We start from the raw sequence: 11,838 nt of genomic DNA on the forward strand, positions 1-11,838 counted from the left end.
CATAGCCTATAGACCTCAAATGAATGGAGCTGTAGAAGCCACCAATAAGAATATCAAGAAGATACTAAGGAAAAATGATAGAGAAGCATAAACAGTGGCACGAGAAGTTATCATTTACTCTATTGGGGTATCGCACCATAGTACGCACATCAACCGGGGCAACCCCCTATATGCTGGTTTATGGTACAGAGGCTGTCATTCCCGTTGAGGTAGAAATTCCTTCCCTAAGGATCATACAAGAAGCTGATCTCGACTACGCAGAATGAGTGAAAAGTCGTTGTGAGCAACTAGCCCTTATTTACGGAAAGAGAATGAATGTTGTCTTCCATGGTCAACTTTATCAGAACAGAATGTCCAAAGCCTTCAACAAAAGAGTCAAGCCAAGACAGTTCACACCGGGGTAGCTGGTGTTAAAGAAAATTTTCCCGCATCAAGATGAAGCCAAGGGGAAATTCTCTCCCAACTGGCAGGGTCCATACATGGTTCACTGGGTTCTGACAGGAGGAGCCCTCATACTTGTAGAGATGGATGGAGAAGTCTGGCCAAAGCCGATTAATTTAGATGCAGTCAAGCGTTACTATGTGTAATCTTTATGCTTCCCGTATATGATGTAAATTGAACTATGCCTGACCTGATTCCTGTGTAAGAGGGGATACGTAGGCAGCCCTATGGGTTCTGTCACAATTCAATAAAATTTCATTTTCCCTCGCAATTGGAAACTTGAGCAGAATTTTGAGGAGGACCCTCAAAATTCTGAAGTAATTTCAGCCAATCGCCACACGAACAGCAGTCAGAAGCGTCAACCCATCAAACTGGGGCAGAATTTTAAGGGGGACTCTTAAAATTCCTTAGCAAGAGAGGTTGCAATGTCCCGAACCACATCACAGTCGTCGGTTCATCTAAAGCCTTTTATTATACGCTTATGTCATACTTTTACAAATTATGCATGTTTATTATCAAAACTGATTTGTTTAGCAACGCTACCCCAATGACACATACAGTATCACCAGATCAAAGCCGAGCAGGTCAAGCAATGCCAGCAGGGATACGAATTAACCTCCCCTTTTACAAAACTCACGATTTTTCTTTGGATGCAGGAACTTGGACCGCGAATTCATCAAGCATACTATACACCCATGGAACAAACATTATTCAGGAATACAACTCTCAAAATCGTTACACTTACTAGCATTTGTTATCCGCACACACCAGTGATATTCCGTACGTCACAATGTCCCCAGCAATCGCAATGTCGCAATCTTCTATCAACTAAGAAAGCTCTACTACCATTTGCCATTTTATTTATTGCATAAGGCTACCATTCTGCCTTTCGAGACTAAACGTTGTCTCCATATATATTTTTGCATTGCATAAGGCTACCATTATGCCTTCCGAGGATAAGATCTACCTCCATATGCATTTTGTATTGCATAAGGCTATCGTTCTGCCTTCCGAGACTAAACGCTGTATCTATCTACATTTTTTGCATTGCATAAGGCTACCGTTCTGCCTTCCGAGACTAAACGTTATCTCCATATGCATTTTTTGCATTGCATAAGGCTATCGTTCTGCCTTCCGAGACTAAACATTGTCTCCATCTGTATTTTTTGCATTGCATAAGGCTACCATTCTGCCTTCCGAGGTTAAATTGTACCTCCAACTGCCTTCATCATTGCATAAGGCTAAACACTACCTCACTGCATCTACATGGTTGAAAGAACGCCACATACTGCATCTCATGGCTGAAAGATCACCTCATACTGCATCGGCATGGCTGAAAGATCGCATCATATTGCATCTGCATGGCTGAAAGATCGCCACATACTACATCTCATAGGCTGAAAGATCGCCTCATACTACATCGCATGGCTGAAAGATCGCCACATACTGTATCTACATGGCTGAAAGATCGCCTCATACTGCATCTGTATGGCTGAAAGATCGCCACATACTGCATCGGCATGGTTGAAAGATCGCCACATACTACATCTACATGGCTGAAAGATCACCTCATACTGCATCTGCATGGGCTGAAAGATCGCCTCATACTGCATCTGCATGGGCTAAATCATAGCCACATACTGCATCTGCATGGCTGAAAGATCGCCTCATACTGCATCTGCATGGGCTGAAAGATCGCCACATACTGCATCACATAGGCTGAAAGATCGCCACATATTGCATCTCATAGGCTGAATGATCGCCTCATACTGTATCGCATGGCTGAAAGATCGCCTCTTACTGCATCTCATAGGCTGAAAGATCGCCTCATACTGCATCTCATGGGCTGAAAGATCGCCAAATTATCCAATGGCATCATCGTTCAGAAGCATCATTTTCATAGCCCGAGAACACCATGTCATGGCCTGAGGACCCCTTTTAATCTTTTTCATATCATTATTCAAAGGCATCATGGTTAGGAGGCATCATCCTCATAGCCCGAAAGCATCATTTCATGGCCTGCGAATCCTTTATTGTATAGTTCATGGCCGAGGACTTCATGGTCTAAAGGACGTCTTCCTAACCGTCCAAAGACAACATTCATGGTCTGACAAGAATTTGCATCATGTCTAAATTTATGCGCAGTATACACTTGTATTATTTCTAATTGCAAGTACACCGGAGAGCAATGGCCATCTCGGCAAGAGCAATCCCACTCCAGTTCCCACATCCACATCAAACCTAACCATTCTCGTAAACCTTTCACTCACCCGGCCCTAGATATTGCATCCGTTCTTGAAAAGTCTCCATTGACATACTCCGCCGACGGATCCTGAACAACATATGGCCTGATTCCTGTAAAACCAGGGATATGTAGGTAGCTCAGAAGACAGGGTGCGGCCCAAACCTCTTCAAACCGTTTTGCTCGGTCAAAATTGGCCATCATATCTTTACTTGACAACTCTTTCATCCTTTCTGGGTAAAGAAGGGCAGCTGTTGATACCCAATTTTTTCCTATATATTTTAAATATGCAAAATACCTTTAAAATAGCATATATATATATATATATATATGCATATGTAAGCATATCCAAATGTTTTATTATTTTTCCATAATTTTTAAATGTTTTCAAATCAATTTATTTCCCTTTTTATCCTTAAAGAATCCAATAATTGTTTCCAAAATTATTATTTTGGTAATTCCTTTATTGGACTTTTATATTTATGCTAAAATATAGCTAAGATAATTTTTGCATATATTTATAAATTTATTTAGTATTTTTTAAATCTAAATTGCATATAATTACAATATTAGCCTCTTTTAGGATTTAATTGCATTTATATTCATAAAATTAAGTCTAATAATTTTAAATTATTCTTGATATTTTCAAGGATTATACTAAAAATAAAAATGGGTTAAAAATGATACTCCCTCCGTTTCAATTTATGTGAACCTATTTCCTTTTTGGTCCGTGCCAAAAAGAATGACCCCTTTCCTTATTTGGAAACAATTTACCTTTATGCAATGATTTATAGCCACAGAAAATATATGTGCCTTATTTTACACCATAAGTTCAAAAGTGTTCTCTCTTTTCTTAAACTCCGTGCCCAGTCAAATGGGTTCACATAAATTGAAACGGAGGGAGTATAATTTTTAAAAAGGGAAAATGGTTATTTAAATGATAGCCCAATTTTATTTCAATTGTAGTCTAATTTGAACCCCAAATCAGATTCAATTTCCCCCAGCCCAATTGCATTTAAACCCGACCCTCTAACCCAAGACAATTTACACGACCCAACCCGATCTCCCACCTACCCCCTTTTAATCCTAGTCGTTGATCATTTAGATCAACGGCCCCATTACCCCTTACCTTTTTTAACCCCGAACGACCCCTAAACCTATCTTATTTCTCACCTATCGCCACCCTTGAATCCCCTTTCTCTCTCAAATCTCTCTAAAACCCTCATGAACCCTAGCCGCCGCCCTCTCACCCCACCCTAATACCTTCATAATCCATGGGCCCTCGTGGTCATTTGAGATATGTATCAACCTCCCATGGCTCTTGGGTGTTGGTCTCTATGGTTTCATGGCCAGTCCTCGAAGGAATCTGGTCCAGTCCATGCTCGACTTTTATTCATGGCTTTTCTCTGGCCATCCACGACCTTTCTCCATCCATTCATGGCCTTTCAAGGCAGATCCTTGACTTTCCTGGTTAGATCGGAAACTTTCAAGGTCTTTCTCACCTTTTTTTGGGTTTTTTGAAACCCTAATCTTTAAGATTTTTTGATTTTTCTTTCAGATCTACTTTAGATTTGTACTTGCTATGAGTGTTTTAAGTGTTTTCTCGAAATTTTATCAACTTTCTTTCAAAACGACCCTTCATCTTCTCCGATTAAAGTTTTCCTTTAAATTTTGCTTTTCAAAGTTCTCTGATTTTAACGTGTTTGTGATTTTGCTAAGTTTTGCTCATGTCGCTCTTCTATCTGTCTCAGCATGTTAAAACCCTAGTTCCTTTTGTGGTCTCATTCGAGTTCTGAAACTGTTTGTTAGATGTCTACTTGTTTAATTAAATTCCTCGTTCTTATTTGACTTATTTGTTTTATCATCTTTTAAATTCGATTATTATTGAAAAAACCTAGGTCTTCTTGGTCTAAAACTGTTTGTTTGAGTATGCACTTGATTCGATTAAAGTTCTTTGTTTCTGACTCTCACTTCTTTATGTGATTCATTTGATTCTAAGTTTTACCATCTTTTAAACTCGGCCATTGTTGAAAACCTGATTTCTCAAAAGGGTTTCGTCACTTATCACTGTGAGACCTTTACTTGTTGTGACTCTCTTCTTCACTTTGGCTATACGTGTGAGCCTTGACTATCTAACTTTGTTCACTACTGAATCCTATGCTTATTTCTATTTCTATTGTATGCTGTTTCTTTTCCCAAAATGCTTGGACTCACATGTCTGATGTTTCTATTCACTCTATTTATTTACTGAAGTACAGAAGCATGTTTCTTCCTTGATTGACCTTAATTTTGTGACTGATTTCAAAAGCTTTTCTTATATGAGCCTTGATTTCACTCGCCTGTTTAAAATTAATTGATTCCTTTCCCTTTGTTGTGATGTTTTACCTTGCTGAATACTTTCCAAAAATAAGCATATTATTGTACTTAGACTTGATTTTTCACTGCATGCTTTTACTATCCCTTATATGGGAATAATCAAACCGATTTCTTTCCTATTTGAACCTGTTACTACCCGTTAATCAGTGATTCCTTAATTAAAGGAAATCACTTGTGTAATTTATTTTGACTTGTGATTATTTCTATTTTGTGTTAAGGCTTTACTTATTACCTTATACTTCACCTATTTTCAGAACTATAAATACCCATTTTCTTTTCTTTCAAAGACAAAAAAAAATGAACCATCTGAGTTTAGAGCACACACTTCACTCAAAACTCTCTCTCTCTTCTCTACTACTCCTTGTGCTACTGTTTTGCCTAGCCGGCTGAAAGCCAAGGCTGGGCTGTGGAAATTTGCTCACTTTTTCTTTCTGCACTTTGCTTCTTACTGGTATGTCCTAGTTAATCTTCAAGCATCAACAACAACATGTTTCTTTAATTGTCCCAACTTCTCTTATTCTTGTCTACTTTGCTTATATTTCTGCAATCAAGTTACATTACTAGCATGAGAAATTTGTTCCCTGCCCCTTTTAATTAATGTTCCCCTATGTGTATGAATCCCAAACCCCACATCCCCTCTTTGTGTTTATGTTCTCTGGCTGGTTTCTGAGCATGCCAGCATCACCTACTGTTGTGCATGTCCAAACCTGACCCTTCCTAAGGTCATATGCTTCATGCAATGTATTCCTAAAACCCCTGACCCCCTTTGTGCAATTACTGATTCTGTGTAATTTAAGTTTTACTACTACTGTTTTCAAATCACACTTACCCCCCTTACTACTTCCCAGTCAGTTTTTTTAATAAATCTCTGTTTTTGCACTTTCACTATATTCCTAGAACCTAGGTTCTGCCCCTCTTGTGTTAGCCTCGCCTTGGGACCCATGAGCTCCCTCTGAACATGGACACATAAGGGCTGGCCGTTCCACACTGCACTCACCTCAATCTAGTTATGCAAACTTGGGTGTAAGCACTGCCCGAGGTCCTTTGAGGCCCTTAGGGAACTTTGACACACCTAGGTCTGAGAAAGGCTTTGAAACAAGTGGTGCTTGAAGTGGTTTATTCCATAACTCAAAGAAGAAGTCAAGAATCAGGCTTCATATGGTTGTAACTTCTTGTTTTACACTGTTCTGATGTGATTCAGTATTTGGTCTGTAATAATTTATAACAAATATTGGGGGTTGGTTAGTGAAAAAGGGATGGATAATTATGCATGTTTAGCTATTAGAAGGGTAGAGAACATGCCTATAGGATTTGTTTCTTTAAATTCTGCATGTTTTAATTATACATCTAGATAACATGCCTATAAGACCTGTTTTAAATTCTGCATGGTTTATTACCACACTTAGACACCATGTCTATAGGATCTAAACAGCTATAATCAGACATCATGTTCATAAGGTAAAAATAAATATTTTTCATAGAAATCATGACTATAGGAATTTCAAGTAAATCCTGCCCGCTTCGTTTCACGTTCAACTAGATATCATGTCTATAGGGATTAAAATCAGCAATAGAGATCATGCCTATAGGATCTGAAACCAGTCTAATTTAAAATCAGTTTGACTCGTACTATTCTAAATCAATCTTAAACAACCTACTCCTTTTATTAATACGGTTTATAAAGCATGCCTATATGATCCCTAAATTGCTCGTTTAAAACTGTTACTACTTTGCTACATTTTAAATCAGTAATAGATATCATGCTTATAGGATATTACTAACACACTTAGGCAAACCTTAGGTGATAACAACAAAATTGAATCCGCCTCTATTAGTTAGTAATTGCTATAACCAGCAGGCAGGCCTGATTCGGACTTCTTATCTGAGTTATGTAATAAACTGGTGTTCTTCAACAACTAAACTTCTCCTGTCTTAGTATTTTTAAATTCAGAACCTAAATGTGTTTGAGTCGTGCTATTTATGTGCTTAACTTGAGGGGTATATATGAGCCTTTTGGTTTCTTACATGTTTTCCCCTAATATGCAGTTCTATGTGTTTTGAATGTCGCCTTAGTCTTTTACCTTTAAAACCTAAGAGTCAGCCTAAAATTCTCCCTCTTATAGGAATAGTAGTCCTCAATTCATTCGGGACTGATAGGAAAGAGACGGGTAATTGGTCGAGAATAGAGGTCGAGACCAATCCGCACTTTAATACCTTAACGGAGTGGGAAGGGTAGATATGGATATGAAGACCGGTGCGCTAATACCACGTGTATCCCCTATTTTGAGTAGTGTCATATCGGGTATCGCATTGATATGATCCATATTATATATAAACCTAGGACTCCTCTCTCCTTTTATATTTTCAAGTATTTGTAAAAAATGTAACTCCCTTTCAAAATTCGCCTTTAATAATTGTTCTTTCAAACCCTTATGTGTTTAAACCAAAATCCCCTACTACTTGAGCCTATACTTGTCTATTTGCTAATTGTAAAAATTCACAAAACTGTCTGGTCGGGAACCACACTAGTGGATCTTGAGGGGTGCCTAAAACCTTCCCCTTAGGATAATTTCAAGCCCTTATCCCATCTCTGGTTATCAAAAAAACTTAGAAATGAACTTTATAGGTATCCTAATGCACCTTAACTCATTAGGTGGTGACTCTTCAAATGCAAAACCCAGTTCCCAAAATGAATGAGTTGTCTCATACCCCAAAAATGTCATATACCCGATTTCTCGATGCAAAGAGGGAAAAAGGGGGGCGCGACATCAGACATTTTGACCTGAAATAGAAAATCTCGGACAAGAATAAGTGTGAAAGATAACTTGCATTGTGTAGCTAAACCAGCAAGAAAAAAATAACTATTATTTTTAGCCCACGGTGGGCGTCAAACTGTTTACCGCAAAAATGGTAATAATAATTAAATTTAATTATGGGAATCTAAAAATACGTGATCTATTTTTTGTGTTTTTAAGCAGTTGATGCTATGTATGTGAGACATTGAAATGAAATGAGAGTTAAGAATAGGATGATAATCAAACCGATAGGCTAACAATCGAGGCCTCGAGCTTGTTGATTCGGGGGCCGCGAGGTCGATTTCGGAGCTCAACTGGGAGCCATCGAAGGTAATCGAAGTATGACTAACAGTTGGAATAAAATTAACAGAGGCTCTTTATGGCCAATGATAAGAAATAAATGAAGAGCACTAATGAAAACAATAATGAAGACAATAAATGGGAGCAATAATATCGAAGAATATGGTAGAGAGCAAAAGAGAATGTTATTGTATATTTCTTGTGGAGCAATTGAAGCAGTAGAGGTTTACAAAATGACAAGGATCCCCTTTATATAGGAGGGGAATCCCAACATAGTACAAAGTACATTAACGACAATGAAGTGGAGATTGGATAGCTAGATGACACCCTGGTTATGGTTTAGAGTAGCTCACTAGGCTCTGTCAGTCCTTGCAGTGTACCTTGGGAACTTCCCATTTCTACCATTGCCATAATCATCACTGCTCCAAGCCCGGGCATCAACGACCCTCGAGGGAGGATACTCAGCTGTGGCCTCGAGCCTTCGAGGTGATCTTCCGAAGTATCTTACTGGAGAGAAATTGGACCGTCGGATTTCATCGTATACACGCAAGTTGGAGTAGTTCCGTAGTGTTGAATATGACTTGTGTACAAAATTTGGGGTCATTCGGCCGTGGTTTGTTTAGTTTCGAGGTCGGTTGTCGAATTTGGAAGTTTCAAGTTCTTTAGGTTTGAACTGAAGGGTGATTCATGATTGTAGCATTGTTTGATATGATTTAATGGCTCGACTAAGTTCGTATGGTATTTTAGGATTGGTTGGTATGTTTTGTTGAGGTATCGGGGGCCTAGGGTGTGTTTCGGATGCTCAACAGGTTACATTGGACTTAGAAGGATAGTAGATTTTGCTGGTTTTTTTGTTGCAGTTCGCATTCGTAAAGAGTAGCTCGCGTTCATGATGAAGAGATGGGTTAGGAAGAGAAATTTCTCTTCGCGTTCACGAGTATGGGGACGCGTTTTCAAAGGGTTGGCCATTAGTGTATCACGAACGCATGAATGGTATCACGTTCGCGTGGAGGAAATGGAACAACTGGGTCCCTTATGGACTGTTCCACTCGTTTGCGTAGTATTGATCGCCTTTGCGAAGCTTCAGGGAGCAGAGGGTACGTGTTCGCAAGAAGACCTTCACGTTCGCGAAGAGGGATATTTGTATTAGTAAAGTGTTACCCTACACGAACTCGAGGGAGTCATCGCGTTTGTGATGAAGAAATTTGGGAAGGCAGTATAAACATTTTAAAAATTGAGGGTTAGCCATTTTTATCAAAACTTGAGTTTGGGAGATCGAATTTGGACGAGATTTCCAAGAATTTTTAGACATATAAATCGGGTAACGATTCTTAACTTGATTTTGGTTATATCCCACTATCCATGCTTAATTTCATTATTTAATTTTGGATTTAGGGTGAAAAATTGTGAAAAATTTTAAAAAGTTCTTAGGCCGAATTTTGGGGTTTTGATCGAGATTTTGGTATCGGATTTGAGTAAATTTGGTATGGTTAGACTCGTGAGTGAATGGGTGATCGTATTTTGTAACTTTTACCTGATTTCGAGATGTGGGCCCGGTGAGGATTTTTGGGCATTTTCTATTTTCTTGACTTAGCTTTGATTTCATTAGCCATATTGATTGCTTGTAGCTATATTTACATTATGTAATTGATTTCGCTAGATTTGGGCCATCCGGAGCCAGATATTGGTGGAAAGAGCACTGTTTCGGATTGATTTGAGCTTGGTTCGAGGTAAGTGGCTTGCCTAACCTTTTGTGGGGGTACTCCCCTTAAGATTTGGTACTATTGAAACATGAGTGTTGTGTACATGAGGTGACAAGCACATACACGGGCTATTTGTTGTAAAATTCAATTTTTCACTAAGTCATAACTTGTATTCTCCATGTTTGAACTACACTAGCATATGTACTATCTTGTTTAGATTAGAAAAGCATGCCTACGTGTTTTAACTGCCTATTTGAACTCCGTGCAACATGTTTAGTGAAATTTCCTGCTTTCTTTGTTTGGAACCTAAACTAAACTGTAGGTTTGCTTGCTATGATTGTTATTTATTGGTTGAGCTGCATATTTACTTTGGTAGTACATAAAGGTATTCTGGGAGATCCCCGTGTACTACATATTTACTTTGGGACTATGGAACGGTATTCCAGGAGATCCCACAGAATTGCATATTTACTTTGGGACTATGTAAGGGGATATATAGAAAATCAGTTATGTACTTAGATATCATGTCTATAGAAAATAAAACTAACTATCACTTTCAACACTTTTTTTTGGCAATCCACTAGGCAAGCGCCTAGGGCTAGTTTTTTATTAATAACAGAAAAGAAAAATACAACAATTAGGAAAAGTACAAATAAGGGGGACAATAGCACCGGTATTGTTACCCATATAATACAAACCGGGATAACCTTACCTTACTAATACTATTGAGGTTTGTCAAAAAACAAACTGAGTGTCAGGTGGTCTAACTGTATGAAAGAAATAAAATTTGACGCGTACATAGCACCTATTATCAATATCGAGTAAGTTCAACATTGATATCACATATGATCTAAAATAATAATTGAAACTAAGAACTAGTCCTAGGTAATAAAACCTAAAACAGGTCCAGATATGCATCTTCAGTTGATTGCACCCAGTAGCCACTGTCCAGAACTTATCACGTTCAAGACCCTCGTGCCTTCGATCATTGTTTATCCCTTGCATTTTGTTCATTATTGAACAGATTTCTGGTGATATCCTTACATGTTCTTCATCCTGCTTTCTCTTTCTACCTTGCGGCGTTAATATGTCAGCCCATTATGGTCGATAATTACCCGAATGTTGCAGATAACCTTGCCATATGACCTGCTCCATTGTATAAATTTGGACCTCTTTTTTGTGATTGTACCACATGTTCCCAGCTGGCCTCCTTGTATAGTTTGTTAATTGTATTGTTGTAGTTGAAATCTGCTTCAGGGGGAAGTTCCACAACACATCCCAATTACTCAGAAATCCTTGCCAAAACCTGCCTCTCGTGCCCAAAGCTGCCTGTATGAGTGTGTTGTTTTTGCCTTTCTTTTCTTGTATTGTCTCACTCCTACATACTATTGTATAACAATCAATCACACAACATACAAATTCCTGCATTTTCAAATGATTCATCCACATGATATTTTGGCCATAAATTTGCTGATTGTCCAGTTTTGCAATGGAATCCTACTCAAACCTCTCATGCTTGTGCTTGTCTCTTTTCCTTCCTCACGGGATTGAGCACGTAGTGCTAATACCACCCAATGAAGTCGTATTAGGAGACAAGGCATGAGTATATTAACATTTCCTGCAAAAAAGAAAACATGGTTAGTGAAAACATCTGTCAGTACCCTCTCTTCTTTACAGATTCGATGATATTGACTGTTAGTATTACCCAACTCCCTCTCAACTACCCATTCCTTGTTCTTTGCTTCCATCTTCCCCTTCCTTGCTTTGTCAAACGCATAGCTGCTCCAAACCTCCCTCAAATCTATCTCGATTCCACAATAGTTTTTTGCATTAAGAGATACTATTGCATTAGCATTCCTGCATTGTGCATGTTCATTACAGCTGCCCACACAAATAGTAGACTTTTTTCTTCTATTATTTCCAGATATCATGTGTGAAGAAAGATATTTGCAGCCAAAAGCATTCTTGAAAGTCTCAAAAA

The sequence above is a fragment of the Nicotiana tabacum genome, chromosome 16 (genome assembly GCF_000715075.1).
Source record: "Nicotiana tabacum cultivar K326 chromosome 16, ASM71507v2, whole genome shotgun sequence".
NCBI lineage: Eukaryota > Viridiplantae > Streptophyta > Magnoliopsida > Solanales > Solanaceae > Nicotiana > Nicotiana tabacum.